This window comes from Copadichromis virginalis, linkage group LG3 (assembly GCF_057382275.1).
Source record: "Copadichromis virginalis isolate Kocher_CV1m ecotype Utaka linkage group LG3, C_Virginalis_male_GT1.1, whole genome shotgun sequence".
NCBI lineage: Eukaryota > Metazoa > Chordata > Actinopteri > Cichliformes > Cichlidae > Copadichromis > Copadichromis virginalis.
In genome coordinates, this window is record NC_140620.1 from 25,793,018 (window position 1) to 25,798,895 (window position 5,878).

Below are 5,878 nucleotides of genomic sequence, written 5' to 3' on the forward strand. Positions count from 1 at the left end.
AATTTAAAATATTCAAAATATATCTATTAGTATTATTATTACTTTTAAGTTGTATTGTGTCTAAAAATAAATAAGAAATTAATGTTAAATTGCAAAGGTAATTTTTTTTTAAATATATTATATATTTGATATTCATAAGTCAAATATAATGAAGTAAAGTGTCGTTTCCTGACCAACCTTTTTCCCCCTTTTTCTCCACACAAGCGCCAAACAGCACATTAATCAGCATGTCAAATAACTCGTCTTCCTCTGCCTTCGACTGCTTGACATCAAGCACTGGGATTTCGGTCACCATTTCTTTTCTCATCATCAAGATATCTGTCATCCTTTTTCTCTCCATCTTCATCCTCTGCGTGGCTTACCAACGATGGCAGCAGCAGTCATTCTTGTCAACAAGTCACTCTGACATTTTCACCTATAATCTGACTGCCATTGAACTGACAAATGTACTGGGGGTCATTGCTTACTTATGTGGCACATACACGAATAACTCAATGTTGCTTCTAATGGGCTCATATTCAGCTTGTTTTGTCTACCCTGCAGAGATATTCTTTAACATTGTGACATGTGTGGAGCGCTACCTGGCTGTTGTTCACCCCATCACCTATATGGGATTGAGACAGTCGGGTGGGGTCAGGATCAGAAACATCTGCATTGTGTGGTTGATGTGCTTTGGATTGCTTGGAGTAACAGCTCTATATTACCCTGATGTTCCCTATGTTCCAGATTTCTGTCTGATGATGGCATCGTTAATTATCGTCTCTTTTTGTAGCCTCTCTGTTCTCTGTGTTCTGATTGGTTCAGGTCCAGGAGAAATGGGAGCAAAAAGATCGAAGGTTGATCATTCAAAACAGAAAGCTTTCTACACCATCACAGCAATAATGATAGTACTGGTGGTGTCTTTTCTGGGAATGCTTGTTACAGTTGGTCTGCATAACTCAAATCTGTTCCATAACACAGACAGATGTGTCATTTTATTGTCTGTTGATTGGTTCACTCTGCCCATCAGTCTAATTTTACCTCTATTGTTTCTACACAGAGCAGGAAAGCAGTCCTGCAGCTGTTTCACCAAAAAGTAAAAAAACAACAACAACTATTATTTAAAAACATGGACAATTCAAACAGAACTGAATTTGATTTGTAAAGTGTTTCTCTCAATTGTATGAACTTCAGCATTTTGTGCTGTTCTTCCTAAATGCTGTATTATGTACTGGGATTCAGTTTAAATCAAAAATCTGTTTTACATTGTGCACAAACATTTGTACCAACTGATTTCAATTAAAGTAGGGACATGGTGGAAAATTAAATGAAATAAAAGCAGATTTAGACAAAAAGATTTGGTTTTACAGAGTGAAGTTACAGTTTGTCTTGATTGCTTTGACTTACCTAATCTGGCATCCACTCAGTTTTCAACATCACTATCTCAGCAGAGCAGAAAACACCTCTTGACATATTTTCTCCACCCTTTTGCAAAAACGTTAACATGGATGTCATTCAAGCAGTTCAAACCCCACGGTTTTAGCTATGGTAACCAAACAGAAATGACCTATTTATAACTATTAGAAACTACCTAGATCAGTATGAAATCAGTGAAGCACCTGTTTGACACTCCTTCACACAAATCTTCACTTAGCAATCAGCCTTCAAAGATGCCACATTTTTGTTGTTCTTTACCAGCATGTATGGAGGAGGTCTAAGGCAGATGAGAGTGAGTGTCAAAAGTGGCAATTTCTTCGACTCTAATAAATTTTATTTTGGTTTACATGTATTTTCTCTCATATTTCCAGTCTTTCAGTTTTCAGTCACAGTTTTTAAAAAGTCATGCAATCAATAATGTTTACATCAAAGCATTTCTGATTCTGGATCCATCTCATTGCAAGAAGACAAATATGACACCCTCCATATAGAAAGATAATATGAAATGGCACCATGAAGGGTGTGTAATAGGCTAAACTGACAAGCGGTTGTGCACTGATTCACACTGAGTACTGTGTTTGTATTTTGTTGAGCATTGTTAAATGATTGGAAGAGGTTACCGTAATTGTCGGGCTATAAGCCGCTACTTTTTCCACAAGCTTTGAACCCTGCGGCTTTTAGTCAGGTGCGGCTTTTCTATGGATCGTCCCTGATTTTTGTCATATCGTAAGACGATTTGTTTTGTTTGTTCCGCTGTTGTACGGCACTACGTTGCCTGGCGGAAGGGCATGTGATCAGACACACAGTATCGGGGTTCAAGAGTGGTATGTTGGTCACATGTCCATCCGCCAGGCAACATAGTGCCGTACAAGTAGCGCGAAAAACAAACTTAAAAGTAGCGCTACGCCTTCAGCGGGAGTCGTGGATGACGAGCGGCAATAAACTTGCGAAAAGCAAGTTATGCTCAACTCCACCGGTGGAATCTGACAGCGTGGAAAAGTGTGAAAACATCATCCATCCACCTGAGCCTAAAAGGTAGTCTGAATCTATTTTTCTGGTGTGCTGTAGGTTATTGTTATGTACTACATTTGTTACTCGTTTATGAAGCACAGCACATGTTTCGTACTTGTAATTACCGCTACTTGTACATATACCTAAAAAGTTGTGCAAATATGTACCCATAACTTGTTTTTCAAAATATTAATAAAAGAGGTGTGTCTCCAAACAGCCATCTCTTTCCTGACAATTCGCTTTGTGCATATTCTCTTACATATGATAAGTCAACATTGAAACACCTGCGGCTTTTAGTCAGGTGCGGCTAATGTATGTACAAAACAGGATTTTCCCCTGATTTTAGCTTGTGCGGCTAATATTCAGGTGCGCTTTGTAGTCCGGGAAATACGGTATACACTTTTTTGAAAGTTGTTGTTTGAAGTCAAAATTGGCTGTTGTTTCACATTTTAAATGATTTTAAATGATGAGCCTTTTACAGAAAAATGTGTCACTCTGACCACGTTTGCCTTGTTTAGGCCAGTGTGTTGAAGTTTGTCATTTTCAGATTTCAATATAAAATCAGCGTAACTGTGTACACAAAACACAACAGGTTCAGTTATCACTTATCTCATAACTTGACTCAACAGATCACTACATCATTATTACTTTCATGTCGTGTGGAGTTGTAGATAGGACCCAAAATGCGGCAGCTCTGGTGCAGGTGAGTATTTATTGAACAAAAGTTGATACAAACAGAGACGGCAAGGGTGAGCATGAAACTAAGAAAACCTAAACTGAGAAACACTAACAGAAACTAACCAGAAACAGATACGCAGGGAGTTACGAGGAAATACACAGAAGACGGACGGAGAGATGCAGCAAGACCGAGGGGAACAACACAGACGAACCAGCAACTACTACGACAGAAGACACGACTAAAATACACTCAGAGAAACAAAGGGAGGTTACACACAGGTGGGGGACACAGCTGGGAGTATTTAACGTGACGAGACCAGGGAAGCAATCTGAAAACACTCATATAAGACGCAGACCTTCACAATAAAACAGGAAACACATACACGTAATGACACAACACACAAACTTAACACAGACTGGGGAACACAGAACATGAAACGTGAAAAAGGAGCGTACAAGAAACCCAAAATAAACAAAACCACAGAATAATAATAACTGAAACATAAACACGGAGTCGCAGACTCCAGACCATGACAATTTCATTCATTTCGTTTTCTTTTCATTCTTTATTTTATTTGGATAAAAACACTCTTTAAGTTGGCATGAAGCCTTTCAGGTGTATCTTATCTGAATTATGTTCCATCTCCTGTCTTTACAGACTATTCTTTATTATAATCATTTTGTTGCATTAAAAGTGGAAAAAAATGTCTCTTGTATACTGTTGATGGTGTGAAACATGCTGCATATCTACAGCAGGAAGAAAAATAATATCTCTATAGCAACTGTATGTAGTCCTTCAGTTGTTTATCGAAGCTTTTGATCGGCAGTAGCACCGTAAATTGAAGTTTGGTGACAATTGGATTGTTAGTAACGCTTCATTTGCCTACAAAAGCACAACCATCACACCTGGCTGGGAAAGCACATGAAGATGATTTGCTTAATTCAGAGAACACTTTTATTTTCATACGTCCAGAGCCGACAGAGAACACACATTATGGAAACATAGTCAAATTCTCCTATTGTTTGGTTTGATTCTGTCTGAACACCATTTATTGTTTTAGAGGTCAATCTGCCAAACAGCAACTCTGTTTAGATGGTGAAGACTGGAGAGTTTGTCACTTTAGTAAAATCAGTGGCGGTCCTAGCCTGTTTGGCGCCCCGGGCGAACACTCCCTCTGGCGCCCCCCAGCAACTTTGGAGCAACTGTAATCCACATTATTTCCTTAGTAATAAAGTATTCTGATTCTGATTGTTTCAGGCTGACGTGCCATTATCAAATCACACGTCTGCTTACCTCTATCTTTTACTCGTTTCTCCTCCTCTTCTTTTCTATTTTTTCTAAACTGAGGACCTGATGGCTTTGAACTTTTCTTGTCCATCTTCCATTGGTTTTAATTTTGCACTCCAGTATGAACACAAATCCCCCAACTCAAGGATCACCACAACATAACCTAATAGACCTACACCTTAGTTCTTAGATTCACTTTGTCTAAGGTGTATTTCTGGGATTTCACACAACCCAGGATTCAAATAATGAATACATAATGGGCTTGGATTTACAACATTATGAATGAGCCAGAGAATCCCCCCGCCCTCTCCTCCCTGTGCCGCAAGCAGCAGGCGCACCTCGCAAATGGAGGGCGCCCTTACTCCCAGCAAATGGGCGATAGAAAACCGACATTCCCACTATGTGTCGGGGCAGCATGAGTACGAGCAACTTTTTAAAAAAAAATTTTTCCGATGCCCGTGATGCCGCCCCCCACCACGATGCCGCCCCGGGCAACCGCCCGTGTCGCCCATATAAAAAACCGCTACTGAGTAAAATCATTATGAAATGTACATTATGTAAACGTTTTTCTTCATGTTTTCTTTCAAATTTGTGATTCTTTGTTATTTGAATTATGTCAGACAAAAAAAATGTAAGACAGGTACAACTTAAATTAAAATAGGAAAAACTGTAACACTATTAATGGCTATCAGCCATGTGTGTAATCAAACATTTGTTTCTTTGTTAGATTTAAATCATATAAATAAATAAAACCTTGAAGTAAAGAAAAATCATTGCAGAGCGGTCAGGGAATTTGGAGAAGGGGGAAAAGTCAAAAGCAAACACAGAGGAAGAGGAGTGTCATTACCGTATTTTCACGACCATAAGGCGCACTTAAAACAACGATGTCCTGCATAATGCACATACCTGTTCTTTTATACAGGTATGTGTGATTGTCCCGGTATATACGATCAACGCCCACACTTCACCCTTTAACGTTCTCATGGTGTTCTCTACTACGTCCTCCTTACAACACATAGGGCGCACTGCGCTATAGGGCGCGCCGCACTTTTTGAAGAAAATCTAAGACTTTTAACAACCCTGAAAATGGCAAAGAGACACGCTTACGAAGCACAGTTTAAACTGAAGGCCATCAGCTACGCGGAGGAACATGGAAATCGAGCAGCGGCAAGAGAATTTAAGGTTAATGAATCGATGGTTCGCAAGTAGAGGAAGCTGGAAAACAAGCTCCGACAGGTCAAGAATACGCAGCTGAGTTTCCGCGGACATAAGGCGATCATCGAGCAAAGAACGAGCGGGAGAAGCGTTTCGACGGTCACCATTCGGCTAAAAGCAGTTTCACTTTCACTTTTTATGAAACGGTGCCATTTTTCCATCCGGACCAGGACTACGGTAGCGCAGCAACTTCCAGCGGATTATAAGGAAAAGCTGGCCATCTTCCGCTCCTACTGCAGCAAACACATCGGCTACAAACACATCCAGCGA